The sequence below is a fragment of the Emys orbicularis genome, chromosome 1 (genome assembly GCF_028017835.1).
Source record: "Emys orbicularis isolate rEmyOrb1 chromosome 1, rEmyOrb1.hap1, whole genome shotgun sequence".
Lineage (NCBI taxonomy): Eukaryota > Metazoa > Chordata > Testudines > Emydidae > Emys > Emys orbicularis.
In genome coordinates this window covers 371,351,021-371,368,485 of record NC_088683.1, presented here as the reverse complement: position 1 = coordinate 371,368,485, position 17,465 = coordinate 371,351,021, and the positions used below count along the sequence as shown (strand labels likewise).

The following is a 17,465-nucleotide window of genomic DNA, read 5'->3' as shown; positions in this document are numbered from 1 at the left end:
CTGTTTGCTTTTTTGACTGCCGCTGCACATTGAGTGGATGTTTTCAGAGAATGATCCACAATGACTCCAATATCTCTTTCTTGAGTGATAACAGCTAATTTACACTCCATGATTTTATATGTATAGTTCGGATTTTGTTTTCCAATGTGCATTACTTTGCATTTATCAACATTGATTTTCATTTTCTATGTTATTGCCCAGTCACAGTTTTGAGAGATCCTTTTGTAGCTCTTCAGAGTGTGCCTGGGACTTAACTATTTTGAGTAGTTTTGTATCATATGCAAATTTTGCCACCTCAATGTTTACCCCATTTTCTGGTCATTTATGAATGTGTTGAATAGGACTGGTCCCAGGACAAACCCGTGGGGGACACCACTATTTACCTGTCTCCATTCTCACCATTTATTCCTACCCTTTGCTTCCGATCTTTTAAGTGCCTTGCAATGCTTTCAATCTCATCTAATGATCCTTAACATAGTTTAGTGACAAGCCTTTTGTTATTTAATCATCCTGCCTCTGTTTCTGAACAAATTCCCTGCCCCACAGATGGAAGCTGGGAGAAGCACTGCACTCATCACATATCACTCTCAAGCTGTGTTGCAGTTAAGAGCTCCATCTGGGGCTAGGGCGTCCGCTGTGAGCAGACCTCAGGTACAAAACTCAGGTGGGACTAGAGCCACCCCCACCCCCTAAACGGTGGCCCTGACCAGCTGAGCTCCCTCTGCTCCGGGGCTGGGACGGGAGATGCTGCAGCCTGAGAAGGAGCCAGCCTGCAGATAGGAGGCAGCCTCAACTGAGCAGCTGCTGATGGGGTGAATGACCTGGGACCTCCCCCAGCCCTTCAATAACTGGACACTGCCAGATCCCCTTTTCCACTGGACTTTCCCATTGAAAACCTGGTACTTGGCAACCCTAAATGGCACCTGGACACAGAAGCCAAAAACCAGACTGTCCGGGTAAAATCCAGATGGGAGGAAACCTTGTTAACAGCACAAGCATGGGAGAGGGGACTCTTTGATTGCAGGGCTATGGCTGCAGCAGAGAGCCAGACTCCAGCTGGAGGAAGTCATGAGTTGCATAAGGTGGCCCCTTGATACCCTAGAGAGCTTTGACCAAATCCCAAAGAATGCTCCAGGGTGGTGAGGATACTGAGGCAAGGAATGGCAGGCAGGTGTCATATTGTGTTTACCTAGACCTGCGTGTGACACTCTGCGTACCATATTCATCACAGTGATATGATTATGGTATTATTATGACATAATTTTGATGAATCTTTTACAAAATGTTCTGATTTGCTGAATATGATTATCCTATTTGTATGCATGTATCATGTTTGTGTTTGGAGTTATTAATATTGAGTATGTATCTGTATTCCAAATGTGGTTGCACCTAGGTGACACCCACAGGGCAAGATGCTTCCAGTCTAGACAGCCAATTGTGAAGGGTCTATTCCAGATAACGGGCTATTAAGGGAAAAGATAGGCCATAGGAAAAGTTAATCCTCCACCTGGTGAGCCTTCCAAAAACTGTGCTGGGAAATTGGCTTGGACCGAAGGGATTCCCATCATATTGAAGAAACTATAAAAGGAGCAGCGCTATAAACAAGTGGCCTCACTGCCCACACAGAAACACCTGGAAACACCTGAGGAACAAAGACTGAACTGTGGGAAGTGCTGGTGCCAAGCTGAAGGGATTTCTAGCCTGTGTATGGAAGCCTAATGGACTGTTGGTACTATCTAACATGGTGACACATTGCTTGGTTCAAATCCAATTGAGTGTATGACTAAATACACTTATTGAGGACTTCAATAACTCAGGTATAGGTTAGGGGTTTGTTACAGGAGTGGGTGGGTGAGATTCTGTGGCCTGCATTGTGCAGGAGGCCAGACTAGATGATCACAATGGTCCCTTCTGACCTTAAAGTCTATGAGGGCACGTCTTCACTACCCGCCGGATCGGCGGGTAGCAATCGATTTATTGGGGATCGACTTCTCGCGTCTAGTGAAGACGTGATAAAATCGATCCCTGATCGCTCTGCCGTCGACTCTGGAAATCCACCGCGGCAAGAGGCGGAAGCGGAGTCAACGGCAGAGCGGCAGCAGTCGACTTGCCACCGTCCTCACAGCCAGGTAAGTCGACCTAAAATACGCAACTTCAGCTACGCTATTCATGTAGCTGAAGTTGCATATCTTAGGTTGAACCCCCCCCCCCCCCCCGCAGTGTAGACCTAGCCTGAGTCTATGAGTATGAGACTTAGACTGTGATTTTCTTTATTTCTCAGGTAACCATCTTTGATCTGATTGCTATTCATAGAATCATAGAATATCAGAGTTGGAAGGGACCTCAGGAGGTCATCTAGTCCAACCCCCTGCTCAAAGCAGGACCAAATCCCAACTAAATCATCCCAGCCAGGGCTTTGTCAAGCCGGGCCTTAAAAACCTCCAAGGAAGGAGATTCCACCACCTCCCTAGGTAACCCATTCCAATGCTTCACCACCCTCCTAGTGAAATAGTGTTTCCTAATATCCAACCTAGACCTCCCCCACTGCAACTTGAGACCATTGCTCTTAGTTCTGTCATCTGCCATTACTTATAGTCACTTAAAATTTATCTTTATCTAGTCAATAAAGCTGTTTTTTATATTTTACCTAAAACAGTGTGGTTTGCTTAAAATTTGGGGAAAACCTCAGCTCATTTAACAAATGATTTTGCAGGGTCCTCTTCACATCAAGGGAGGGGTGAAATGGGTAATAAAGGCATAGTGGTCAGACTTTTGACTAGGAATGGACAGTACAACTCTGGCATCCTCGGCTAGGGAGCTGGGGGTATTTTGGCTGGAGCTTCCCTATGTGAGTTCATGAGTGGTTGCCCAAAGCATTCATGAGCACGTGTGGATGTGGTCTCTGCCTGTGGATGTTGGTGTGAGTGCAAGCTTGGAGGGTTTTCCAGGTTGTCACAACATCACAGTGCAAGAGGGACCCCATATTGGTGAGACAGAGGTCTGAACTGTACCCCAGTTCCAATTAGCAGCCAGGGAGGGACTCACCACACTGGATATCTCTTGTCCTGTCTAAAGTAGAGAAATTGTTTTAGCAACCCCTTTTGCAAGGCCTGGGTGTGTTTGCTTGAATGATTGTGTGCCCTGAAAGAGAGAAACTGCAAAAAGAGTGGGCCCAAGGGGACCTCTGGGAAGAATGTGCTGAAGCAATTGAAGAGTCTGCAGGAGATGGGCCAAAACAAGTCTCAGGACCTTGGTGTTTCGTGTGCAGGTCTCCGCTCCTAGTGGGAGGTGCTAGTATGGAAGCTTCATCCCAGAGTGGGCCTAGAAACCCAGAGCCAGAGTAGTGCCTGAATGCTGCTCCGACTCAACAGCACAAGGGGCCAGTGTGTGGGAACCAAACACAGCTTCCTGGTGGGTGTCCAGGCATGGGAGCTTGAAAAGGACTGTCATAGCAAACCTGGAGCTGTGACTGGAAGGGGAGTGGGGCTGGGCCATCTCAAACTTTCTGGGTAGTGTCCACAAGATGTTCTCTTCACCCAAATGTGGCACACTTGCCTCTTCCCTCGGTGTTTCCCAGAGTGCTCTGGTTCCTGGACTGATCCAGCTGGGCTGCCTTGAGCCAGTCAGTCCCAGTTTAGCATCAGGGAGGGGATTTGTCTCTCCCTTGGAAAGTGCTTCCTAGAATGGAAGAGACAAGGAGTCCCTGTTCTAGTGGGTTTTGTCCCATCTGTCTCTCTCCCACTCCGTGCATTGTGAGACATCTCGCCCTGTGCTTTTTTTACCTCCTTCCCCCTGTCTCTCTGCCACTTCTAATGTGCATCCCAGGGCTTGTCTACACTGCAAAGTTGTCGACGGGTACTTAAAAAAGCCCCCTCCCCCCCACAAAAGACAAAAGTTTTGCCGATGCAAGTGGCAGTGTGAATGTGGCTTTGTCGGCAGGAGCGCTCTTCTGCCGACAAAGCTAATGCCACTCATGGGGCTGGAAGTATTTTGTCAGCAAAAGTGCTGACAAAGTATTGACAAAGAGCGTTTACACACGGTGACTTTTAGCGACAAGGCTGTGTTGACACAGCTTTGTTGCTAAAAGTTGTGTGGTGTAGACAAGCCCCCCACTGTGATTTTCCCCTGCTGTTATCTGGACCGGTGATCTGCTAGGTCACTCCAATCCTTGACTCTGAGAGCCAGCCTTACCCTGCACTGCTGTGAGAACCCCACTCCTGGGCTGTTCATGCACAGCCTCTGGCATGTAAGCTGCTCCCAGCACAAAAGTGAGCACTTTTGGCCAGCCACTGCTTGGACTGTGCTACTGAACGACAATAGCCAATATCTCCGGTCCCAGACACAACCCTAGGAACCTCCGTCTTGCAGTGTCCAGTTATGCCTGCTGGACGTTGCAAGCTTGTATGAGTTCACCAATTTAACAAAGAAATTGATATGTACCAGCCTTGTTACCCCAAGGGGAGCCTCTGACATGCTTCAAACCAAACGCACTGCTTCGCGTAGAATAAACAAACACATTTATTAACTACAAAGACAGATTTTAAGTGATTATAAGTCAAAGCACAACAAGTCAGATTTGATCAAATGAAATTAAAAGCAAAACACATTCTAAGCAGATCTTAACACTTTCAGTGCCCTTCCAAGTTAGATGCTTCTCACCACAGGCTGGCTGCTTGCCCTTCAGCCAGGATCTCCCCTTTGACCAGCACTTCAGTCACTTGGTGTGGTGCCTGTAGATGTAGGTGGAAGAGAGAGAGCAGGGCAAATGTCTCTCCCTTTTGTCATGTTCTTTCTTCTCTCTTGGCTTTGCCCCCCCCCCTTCAGAGTCAGGTGATCATTACCTCATCGTAGTCCCAAACAGACCAAGGGAAGGGGGGTGACTCACTTGAGAGTCCAAGAGTCACTTGAGAGTCCTTTGTTGCTGCCTAGCTCAGTGTCCTTTGTTCCTGTGAGGCTGGGCTGGGTTTGTCCCATACATGCCCTGATGAGGTGTGAACTTCCGCTCTGCTCATGGAGAGTTTTTGCCTGGGCTCGTTTTAAGCTATGAGGACAAATTTTCAGCCTCATAACTATATACATGAAATTACTATCTATTACATTACTATAACAACAATGCTCAGTGCATCATGAGCCTGCCAACGACACCCGACATGACAAACTTTTCATTGGATACCACACAATCATATTATAAGGATGAACATGGGGGTGCAGGGTGTTCCCCCGAGATACAGTGTGTCACACCCACCCTAGGTGCCAGTTTCAAACACTAAAGGGATGCCACTCTATAGAGTTCAGTGGCAATGGCAGGTGTAGCACTGAGAATCGCTACATCTGAGAGCTAATCTGGCTGGGCATGAAGCAGGGCGCATTAGTCTGGTTATTAATCCAGGTAAAACGAAGTCCCTGGCCATGACCAGCAAGCAGCCTGCAGCTGCAAACTGCAACCAGCTCGGTATTAACCTGTCTGGAGGGATTGTTGGGCAGGTGGCAGCTTCATAGATAGGGCTGGAGTCTGCTCAAAAGATGTGGGCTCTCGTACAGCAGCAGCTGCTGCCCTGTTCCCTTCCGCAGCCTTTGTGGAGATGTCATGTCAGCAGGTTTCCTGCAACACTGCAGATCTATAGAACAATGGGTACTCCCATGGATGGGAGCAATATGGGCGGGGGGTGGGGGCATGTCTGAGGAAGGCCAAGGAACTCTGGGCTGACGTTTTCAGTGCTCCTGGTCTCCAGAAGCTACTCTGTATCAATAGGCAGCACAAGATCAGGAGTGAGGATTTTGAAAGCTGAACACAGCAACTGCCCCCATCAGTCCTGGGTCAGTTTTGGCAGTTTTCTTGCTGGGGACACATTACTAGAGTGAAAGATCAGCAAATTCTGAATTGGACATATAGAGAAATGCCATTACACAGCCAGCAATCACATGGGTGACAAAAGCTTCAGTACTGCCACTGTGTGAATATACAGCCAGACCACCTTAAACACCTTCCCAGAGATAGATCTAGGCAGCGCTCGGTTTGCAAGGAGGCTACATTCCTTTGGGACTTGCCATGAGGATATTGATGATGACTTACGGGACAAATGGCTCCCCAGATATTATAGCAAAATGTCTGTTCATTCAGTTATGTGTGTGAGGCTGAGGTCGGAGAAACAGAAAGCACAGGTGACACTCCTGAAAAAGGAAAGTGAGAGGGACAATTCAGGGGGTCAGTATAGCATGTGTTGGGCCCTCTTCCCTGAATCACTTACTGGACGGTGAAAAAGACATTAAATTCTTTCCTGATCTTACTGTGCTGTGTCAGTGTGACAAAATGGGAAACAGGACTATATATTTCAGAGTAGCAGCCGTGTTAGTCTGTATCCGCAAAAAGAACAGGAGTACTTGTGGCACCTTAGAGACTAACAAATTTATTTGAGCATAAGCTTTCTTGGGCTAAAACCCACTTCTATATATAACTCTTTGGGTTGCCATCAATCTAATTGTTGGTAACTGGGCCCCCTAAGCCCTGCCCCTTTCCCCACCTCTTCTGCCAAAGCTCCAACCCTGCTCTGCCTCTTCCCCCAAGATCTCACTCCTCTCCTTCCCTCCCCCTTTCACTGTTAGAGGGCTTTCCCTTCACCCTCTTCTCTGGTTCTTGTCATGCAGACAGAAAGCAGAAGACCAGAAGTCTGAGGTGCAGGCAATGAGATGTTTATTGAGGTTAGTTTCCAGCAAGCATGTCCATAACACTTATGCCTTAGAGCCTTGTTTCCCAGTGTCCCATCTGCCCCCCTCCTTAGCAGGCATAATTATTCTGGAAATTCACACCCTCAGTACCACCCCTTACAATTTATAGTCATGTTCTGTTTTGTGGAGTCTTGAATCTAAGGTCTTTGTCCCACCTCTTTTGTGTCCCATTGGAGGGGTAAAGAATGAAGTTGTGCTATGGTCAGGGACAGGCATTTCTTCACCCTTTTAGTGTTTTATACCTTCCCCCCAATTCTTGCAGTCCCCTCCCAACTGGTTGCTTGATCTTGCCTTAAGATAAGAGTTGAGGCAATCTTAAAGTGTGCATTCGTATATTATACTCCCACTATGCCCAGTAATATTTTAACTGCTCTTACTTATTCCCATTATACCAACAAACCCATCTGTCTAGGCAGAAGCAACACACACACACACACACACACACACACACACTCTTTGTTCTTTGTTCTTGTCCTTTGTCCTTGTCCTTTGTCCTTTGTTCACACACATCCCTCCCCGTCCACAGCTACAAGGGAGCCATTTCAGATTTTGGTAGGGGTGGCAACTTTAGCCGTGATTCCAGGGGCTACTTAGGCTCTTGAGATCTCTAGTTTTTTGGCAGATAACTTAGCAATTAGCAGAGAGGAGCACTGTATCTAGTTCCTATATAAAAGAAAGAAAATTAAATAAATTGTAGACCCAGTCAGTTCTAATACTAACAGGTTCTGGCATCTTGTGGCAAGCCATTTAAAGGACACTGGTTAGATTTGAAATTTTAATGTGTGTTCTTACTTTGTTACAATATCTGCAGAGAGAGACCTCGTAAGCACTCCTGGGTTCTATCTCAGCTCCGGGAGGGGAGTGGGTACCATCAGAGTGACAGACGGCTTGATTCAAATCCTGTCTAGTGTATAGAAATGTAGATTGCAATTTTGTTTATTTTTTAGGTAACCAACTTTGATCTGTACACTATTACTTATAATCACTTACAATCTCTTTCTATAGTTAATAAATCTGTTTTATATTTTTCTTTACCTAAAACAGTGTGTTGTTTGAAATGTAGAAGAGAAATCAGGAACAGAGGCTGGTGCATTGTCCTCTCCACATTGAGGAAGGAGCAGACTGGGTAATTAACTTACACTGGTCAGGCTTCTGCCAAGGGCAAGATGGTTCAACTATGGGGTCCTAGGCTTGGGAGCCGTGGGGAACCATCTGGAGCCTCTCTATTGTTCTTGGTTCATGTGTGGCTAGTGAAACCATTCATATAACTACAGCTGTGTGTGCACCTGTCTGTGTTTAGCTGTGTAAGTGCAAAACCTGGAGAGGATTGCAGCTTGTTACAGCATCACAGTGTGAGAGGCGGCCCAGACTGGTATGCCAGAGGACTTGGCGGTACCCCAGTTCCAGGCTGCAGCATGGGGAACTCCGTCACACCCATCCAATGAACAGGCCCTGCTAAACCTGATTCCTTTTCCCTCTTGTCATGCACTCATTTACTGATGGAGAGACCATGGTTACAGCAGGGAAGACAGGACCACTCAATTCTTTCTGTCATTCACTGTGTAACCTTGGCCAAGTCACCTCTCACTGTGCCTCAGTTTACCTATCAGTATACTTGGGATATGTTCATAGTGACTTTCCTTTGATATGTGTTTTGAAGATCCTTCAATGAAAGGTGCTACACAGTATGATGATAATTACATATGAGAATTACTGATTTCTGATCCTTTACTGAGAAACCCGTATCTCTGCAGATAGTGTTCATTTCTCCCCTCAGGCATCTTTATCCATATTTATCTGCCTACTATCTACCCAGCCATCCTGGGCAGTTATCGGGCCCTATGGAGACTTAGGCATTATCCCTAGTTTTCTTACTAATCAACTATATTTTTTAAATACACAACTACATGGAGCAGCCAATTCCTCTCTGACTCAGCACAGAGTCCCTAAAGTTGGATAAAGAACAAGGAAGCACAGACAGGCTTGTCTCCAGCGTGTTTACATTCAGATGCTCATTTTTCCACTAGAGGCCGAGTGAACCCCCCTGGGATTGCACAGAGCTATATTATAAAAAGTGTACACCGCTGTATCAGCTCTTTTGGTTGGATGCTGCTGCAGATGCTGGGCTGAGAGAGGTGTGGGACACGGCTACCTGGGGGGGATTCCAAGGGAGGACACTTCCATCTCAGAATTCACAGGTACCCATCTCTTGCTCAGGAGCTCACCTGCTCGACAAACCCAGTGCAATGCGGGTGTGATGGCATAGAGAATATGTCTGTTGTCCTTTCCGCTGTGCACAGCCATTAAACATCCCATGGCCCTTGCAGAGGTGCTGGGTTTCCTCCAGTATCATGGGCCAAAATGTCACTCTTTTATGTGCACCTCTGCCCGCTCCAGATGATGGCCTCCAGCCCCAAGGTGGCTGAATTTCGTGTCACAGAGGATCTTTCAGGATGAAAGGTTTGAGTACATGTACAAGTCCAAATTCTGAGGCTGTGGCCAGTAGTTTTCTCAGGCCCCACTAAGGTAAACTCGCCTTGGAGTAAGAATTGAGTAAACACCTCAGGAGCCAGCTGTGTGTTAAAGCACAGACACTGTCACCTCCTCCTCTTGCATTTAAGGGTTCTGCTGTTAATTGGGGGGCTGCTACCTGATTTTTACCTGCTGGGAAGCATGGAGATGCTAGGGCTTCTGTGACAGTGTGCTGGCTAGGAAACCCTAAGCCAGACCTCTGCCACGCCAGCTTCAATCAGGAAAGGGGAATTGGAGCTGGCTGAGTAAACCCAGGCCTAAGTGGCAAATAGGGAACAGCTGCCAGCCTTGTTAGCCAGGGCCTACATAAAGGCTGGCGGGAAGGAAGCCATGGGAGAGGAAAGATAGGAGCCAGGGAGTTAGAGGCTACTCTCCCCTGCTGGCTGTAAACCTGACACTGTCTGTAGCTGCAAGGTGGTGGGAACTGGTAAGGTAAATAAAGAGCATGAATGATTGCACCAAAGCAGAGGTCTCTGGATGGTTTGTGGGCACAGAAGCAGTAGGAGATACAGGGGACCACCTGCACACTGTTACAGCTCCTCACTGGAATAATTATAAGAAATGTTCAACATGGGCAAGACATCTTCTGTCCTAGCTTCATTCCAGAAGTCGACTGACCTGTTATGCCTGAAGCTTTCAAAAAACAGTTCAACCAGAAGGAGACACCCAGCATGGGAAATTTCAGTCCAAACCCTTAAAGTCTGGCAAACTTATAAGCAACTGAAAATAAGGTCTTCTAATTGAAGATGTCAGCCAATCTTAACTAAGCTTGGTGCCACCAGCACCACCTACAATGGCCAATCCATTTGTAATTTCCATTCAGCTAAGCTCTTTGCTCCAATAATGTCTGTGGCAAGGAGTTCCACAGGCCAAATATGGATTATGAAAATAATTTTCATTTCTCAGTGTTATAGGTTCAGACTTTCAATGTAATTGAATGTTCCCATGTTCCTGTGTTGTGAGGCAGAATAGATATAAATGGCTGATACACTTTCTTTATAGATTGATTCATAGAATTGAAGGCCAGAAGGGACCTTTATATCATCCAGTTTGACCTCTTGTATAATACAGGCCATTAAATTTCACCCAGTTAGCCCAATACTGATGGAAATGATTGAACCCAATTATCTGTGTTTGACTAAGACCTGGTCTACACTAGGATTTTACATTGTAGAATCATAGAGCAACAGGGTGAAAGGGACGACAAGGGTCATCGAGCCTAACCTCCTGCCAAGATGCAGGGTTTGTTGTGTCTAAACCACCGCAGACAGATGACTATCCAGCCTTCTTTGGAAACCTCCAGCGAAGGAGCTTCTACGACTTCCTGAACCGTTTGTTCAATTGTTCTCCTGTTCTTACAGTTAGGACGTTTTTCCTGAGATTTCATCTAAATCTGTTATGCTTTGGTTTGAAACCATTGACTCTTGTCCCGCCTGCTGTGATAAGAAAGAACAACTTTATTTCAACATTTTTTGCAGCAGCCTTTCAAGTATCTGAAGACGTTGTCATGTCCCCCCTTAGTCTACTCTTTTCCAAATTAAATATACCCAGTTCCATCAGCCTTTGCTCCAGTGACTTGTATTCCATCCTTTGGCTCTTCTTTGTCCCTTGCCGCTGGATCCTTTCCTATTTCTCTACATCTTCCCTATACATTGGTGACCCATCCTGGACACAATACTCCAGCTGAGGCCTAAGCAGTGCCAAGTAGATTAATACTATTACCTCCCGTGACTTGCATGCTATGCCTCTGTTAATTCAACCCCAAACTGCATTTTCTTTTTTTCAAATCACAAAAAAATCCACATCCCTGAGAGATGTAGCAATATCAACCTAATCTGCTGTAGACAGCATGAGGTCAAGGGAAGAATTCTTCCATTGACCCTAGCTAGAACCTCTCGGGGAGGCGGATCACCTAAGGGAGAACCCCTGCTGTCAGTGTGAGTAGTGCCTTTCTAGCATTTTCAGTGTAGACAAGCCCTCAAGCAGATCTTCCACAAAAGCATCCAGTCTGGATCTGCAGGTATTGTTACCCGGGGTTCTTTCAACCCAAAGCTCTTGGTAACTTTTACTCTGTGCGAGGTGTCAGGAAATAAATCAGGGGAGACACGGCCTTCCGACCGATAGATGGCTGGCACAAACAGGACAACACAAGAGTGCTTTCACTTAAAGCTAAACTTTACTTAGTCTCAAGCACTTACACACGTCCACAACAAGTTAGTAAAACACCCCCAACCCTTGATAATTACCAAAGCTGTGTGTGGCTCTCGACTGGCACAGTGGCAGCCCATCTGCCGGTGGGGAACACAAGATGCATCCAGAGGGAGAGACCAGTCCTGAAAAGTCCCCCAAAGGAGTCCCCTTATTTATACATTAGTAATAGAATGACATGTCCCTTACAGAAACCTTGTTAAGTAAGCAGTTTTAATGATCGAGCAAGAGGTTCCTTCTGATTATTGATTAACCAGGTGTGGGTCTTTCCAGAGCCTGCATTCTTGAGACCCCAATAGACATTCCTGGGGGTACATCCTGCTCTTTTCAAATGCATGTATCAGCAACTTCAACACAATTCTTATCAGGAAGGACGCGGGGTCAAGCTGCCCTTTCTGTGGCACCCAAACCTCCCCTCTTCTCCTGCCTTGGTCAAGCTGAGATTGCTGAATGGCCAATTTACAGCTTGCTGACGAGGTTGCTTTTAACAATAAGCCATAGTGGTTTTAGACACTTTACTGGTTTGCCAAAGTCTCCCTGTACAGTATGGGGAGTTGGAAAATCCATCACTTTCCTTCGCAGTGTGTTCCAAATGTTATTCACTGTCAGTATTAAACATTTGGCCCTTATTTCTAGGTGGAATTTGTCTCGCTTCAGCTTCCAGGCACTGGGCCTTGCTCTGCCTTTCTCTGCTAGATTACAGAGCATGTTAGTACCCAAGGTTTTCTCCTGATGAAAGTATCTCCTTGATTGTCTTTTTGATAATATAAATAGATGAAGCTCTTTATGTCTCTGACTTTCTGGCATTTTCTCCAGCCTCCACTCATTTTTGTGGCTCTTTTCTGCACACTCTCCATTTTTTCCACATCAGTTTCACCAATGCCATATGCACAGGTAAAATCCTTCCCCTGCTCCAACTCACCACTCCCCGGTTTGTGCAGTCAAGGATCATATCAGCCCTTCTGGCCAGAGCATGGCACTGGGAGCTCACGCTGTACTGTGACTGTATTAAAACAGTTTGTTTGTATGGACCCAGCTCACCAAATGCTCCAGATCAATCGGTGTGCCTGCCCTGGCCTCCTCATTTTTACCACTCTGGCAAACTTTGGGTCACCCGCAAAGTTTATCTTCAGAGATTCTCTACTTGCTTCCAGATCCTTGCTGAAAATGCTGAAAAGCATCAGGCCGAGAACTGATCTGTGCAGAACACCACTAGAAACAGCCCCATTTTCTGACAATGGCCCATTGACCAGTGCTTTCTGAGATCTGTCAGTTAGCCACTTTTTAGTCCATGTGCTCTACTGATATTGGATAGTGTTCATTTTTTTTCTGAATGTTTTCCCCTACTGACTCAAATGCCTCAGAGAAATCTTATTGCATCAGAGTGGTTCCCTTGATCAAGCAAAAGTTTAAACGATGAAATTGGGTTTATTTGACAAGACGCCTTTTCCGCAAACCCTGACTGACATTAATTATATTCCTAAACTTTTTTTGAACTAATCCCATACCAGCTTTTCCATTGTTTCCTAGCCTTGACAAATCTTATTTTTTAAGTTCTCCCTTTATTTTTTTTTAATAATTTATGTTTAACACAGAACTGTCCTGTATTTGCAGGTTTTGGTTTTTTTGTTTTTGGCTCTGCTGCTGCCTGATTGCGTACTTCTGTTTCCAAATGAGATGTGTGGTTGATTGGCCAGCTCATAACTCTGGTGCTCTTAATTCTAAGTTTCTACTGTAGATGCTGTTTAACATCCTCCTTGACTGTTAGTGGACTGGACAAAGCAACAGAGGGTCCTGTGGCACCTTTAAGACTAACAGAAGTATTGGGAGCATAAGCTTTCGTGGGTAAGAACCTCACTTCTTGCATCTGAAGAAGTGAGGTTCTTACCCACGAAAGCTTATGCTCCCAATACTTCTGTTAGTCTTAAAGGTGCCACAGGACCCTCTGTTGCTTTTTACAGATTCAGACTAACACGGCTACCCCTCTGATACTGGACTGGACAGTATTTCATAACCTCGTGTGATATGAGTACATCATACTACTTCTTTCCAAATGCAGAACAAAACAATCTCTTGAGCACATCTACCTTTTCTGTAACATTAACAAGTTTCCTTTCTTCCTCTAGTAATTGGCCAGTATTTTTTCTAGGATTTCTTTTGTTCTTAATAGACTCAATAACCTACTTGTTGTGATTCGTAGCCCTTCCAAGCATTTTTTCCTAATGTCTTTAATATTTCTTATCAATTTTCATAACTTCCAATACATATTTCTTACTATCTATGTTTCCTTTTTCCCATTTGTTCATTATTGCTTTATTTACCTCCTAATTCTTGCATTCACTTTGCCACTGAACTCAGGTTTTCACCAAAGCTGTCCACTTTCTTGGTGGTGGAATCATGACCTTTTTGCTATCAGATAACCTCTTTTCCAAGAACTCCCAATCTTAATTCCCATTTTTCTGTGTACATTTTTCCTCCCAATCGGTTTTGCTGATAATTTGCCTCATCTTTGGGGAATTAGCCCTTTTAAAACATTAAGTGTCTATAGATATTACTGGTTGGGAAATGTTCTCTTTGTCCATTTGAATGCAATCAGTTCCATTCTTTATTTTGTTCTCCTCTATCATATGCCCCCTTCTTTGTCTCTTCTCTAAACTCAACAGCACCAGACTTTTCAGTCTGTATGCATATTGCAACCTCCCCCATTCTCATAGCCTGTCTTGGAAATCCCCTTTCTCTCTGCTATATCCTTTATAGAGACTGAGTGATCAAAACTGAGCACATGTCCAGAGCAGGATATTCTCCAACCCATTCATTAGGCATCCAAAAATTGCCTTTTGTTTTGCCACTGCTGCAAATGAGCAGGTATTTACATTAAGCAGCTATCAATGACTTGTAGGTCTTTTCCCTCAGGTGTTTTCTAGTTGGGATGTTCCCTCCAGTACATATCTTGGCAAAGCTTCCCCCCCCCCCACACACACTCTCAGATTTTGAACCACTGGGTGAATGGGAACTCCCTACAGCATGGTCTTTGTAGCCTTGGTTTGATTTCATTAAGTAACAATGATGGATAGCAAGTATCCACACTTGAGTTTCTGGCTGGTGCCTATTAAGGTTCACCCACCCCCATGACGTGTAGGAATTATTGATGCATGGAGCACCATAAAATATGGAATTAGCATTAATAGGGTCCGTTGTTCATAATTCATTTCTCTGAATAATGAAAATGTCATTTTTCAGTGTGTGAAGAGCGACTAATCTGCTTCAGCCATGAGAACTGCCTCCAGTAGTGCATGTAGTGTCTCATGTTAACATTGTCTCTCCATCCAGACATTCGTACTGGACCCATCACTCTAGACTCTGGGCACATACAGGACGTCAGGGGAACGTACGGTATATGCAGGATACAGCATTCTTCCTCAGAGTTGGCCACCTTCCCCCCTACTCCATGTTAGATTCCAACACAACCGACTTCACCAACCCTTCCACCTTCATCCTGCTGGGCATTCCTGGCCTGGAGGCGGCCCATGTGTGGATCTCTATCCCCTTCTGCACCATATATGCCATAGCTGTCTTTGGAAACGTCACCATCCTGTTCATTGTGAAGATAGAGCCGAACCTCCATAGGCCCATGTACTATTTCCTCTGTATGCTGGCAGTCAGTGACCTGGTCCTGTCCATGTCCATCCTGCCAAAAATGCTGAGCATGTTCTGGTTCAATTCCAGGGAGATCGATTTTGGTGCCTGCCTCACCCAGATGTACTTCATTGGCTGCTTCTCAGTGACGGAGTCTGGGATCTTCGTGCCAAGGGATTTTGATCGCTACGTGGCCATCTGTGATCCCCTGAGACATTCCACCATCCTGACAAACACCATGGTGGCCAAGATCTGCCTGGCCGTGGTGCTGCACGGTGGCACACTTGTATTGCCTTATCTCTTCCTGGCCAGGCATTGGCCATATTGCTGAACCAACATGATCCCCCACTCTTACTGTGATCACGTAGCCATGGTGAAACTGGCCTGCGCCAACATCCAAGTCAGTAGTTACTATGGACTCTTTTTGGCATTCTTGGTTATTGGTCTGGATGTGTTTTTTATTGCTGTGTCCTATATCCAGATCCTCAGGGCCATCTTCAGCCTGCCCACAAAGGACGCCCGGCTCAAGACATTTGGGACCTGTGGCTCCCACCTCTTTGTTATATTATCCTCTTACATCCCAGCTCTATTCTCCTTCCTCACACACCAATTTGGCCACAATGTGCCCCTACATTTCCACATTCTCATTGCCAACATATACCTTGTGGTGCTCCCCATGCTACACCCCATCATCAACAGTGTGAGGACTAAACAAATCTGGGAGAGGCTTGTACTGCTATTTACTCAAAAAGGGACCTACAATTTCCTCCTGGTTCTCTGGCTTTCAGAGTGAGCTCCGTGCAGAGCCAGCTGGTGACATGGTTCTGGGCCCTCTTTCGTGAATCACTTTCTGGACAGTCAAAGGCACATTAAATCTTTCCTGACCTCATTGTGCTGTGTCAGTATTACAAACTGGAGAGTTGGTCAATGTACCATTCACTGGGTTGCCATCTTTCTAATTTCTGGTAACTGGGCCCCCCAAACCCCACTTTGCCCCACGTCTTCTGCCAAGGCTCTGCCCCTGCTTTACCTCTTCCCCAGAGGACTCGCTCCTCTCTCAAACTCCTCTCCTCCCCTCCCCCTGTCAGTAATTGGATTATTTCCACCTACCTCCCCCCACCCTCAGCTCCAAGATAACCATTTCAGGTTTTGGTGGGGGTGGCAACTTTAACCGTGATTCCAGGGGTACTTAGGCTCTAGAAAACTCTAGTTTTTTGGCAGATAACTTAGTAATTAGCTGTCAGTTCCCTCAGCCTCTCCTCATAAGTCATGTGCCCCAACTCCCTAATCATTTTTGTTGCCCTCCGCTGGACTCTTTCCAATTTTTCCACATCCTTCTTGTAGTGTGGGGCCCAAAACTGAACACAGTACTCCACATGAGGCCTCACCAATGCCTTGTTCATGAAGACAGAGGCAAAAAAGCATTGGAATACACATCTGGAGTGGCTCAGAGAAGTCTCCAGAGTGGAGAGAGCACCCCAGAGCACCCTAACCCTTGTCCTAATGGACCATGACAAGGTTAGTGGTTGAGCCCCCCAGGAATCCTGGGCCCAGCTATGTCGGGGTTACGAAGACTCTGCCACATAAGAGAGTGGAAGGGGAGTCCTCAGGGTCATCCAAGACTGTAGATAAAGGGAGTGGGAGCGAGGTCTCAGATCCTTTCAGTAGCCAATTCCACCAGGGTAGCGTAGAAACCTGGAAAGTTTCCCACAAGAGCGGGACCTTTTCCCTGCTTCCAGTTGTTAGGAATTCTTCAATGGACTCAACTTACTTTTCTCTTCTAAGGTGAAACTTTTAACCTTTGAATGTTTTTCTCTCTTGCAGTACTCAAGGCTCTTCGCATTTCTGAAAAAGTGTGTAATAACCTCCTCCCTCTGCCTGACTGAGGCTATGTCCACACTACACACCCAGGGCCGTAGCAACAAAGAACGTGGCCCCCTCCGAACATATGTCGGGGCGGGGCCCCTTACAATGCAGAAACTGGAATGCGGTATTTATTTTGCCACTTTTAGGGGCCCCCTTCCTTGCGGGGCCCCCTCCGGTCGGAGGGTATGGAGGGCACTCGCTACGCCTCTGTACACACCTTACAGCGGCACAGCCGTACCGCTGCAGCTACACCAATGTAAGGTCTGCCATGTAGAGCTCTCCTGCTGCCATAATTAAACCACCCCCAACAAGCATGTCCCGCTGATAAAATGCTGTCCACAATGGCCCTTTTCTTGGACACGGGGGTGTTTTTTCCATACCCCATCCAACACAATTTTAGTGACAAAAGTGCTAGTGTAGACAAAGCCTGAGTTGCATGCTAGAAAAGACGTCCACTGCCTCAAGTTCTGCAATGTTTAAGAAGACTGTATTTTCTG

General features: G+C 46.1%; 1 pseudogene; it reads left to right on the top strand.

Moving 5' to 3' along the window:
* Nucleotides 1-14,863: 14,863 nt before the first annotated feature.
* Nucleotides 14,864-15,895, top strand: LOC135873989 (olfactory receptor 52E4-like; annotated as a pseudogene).
* The last annotated feature ends 1,570 nt before the right edge of the window (nucleotides 15,896-17,465 follow it).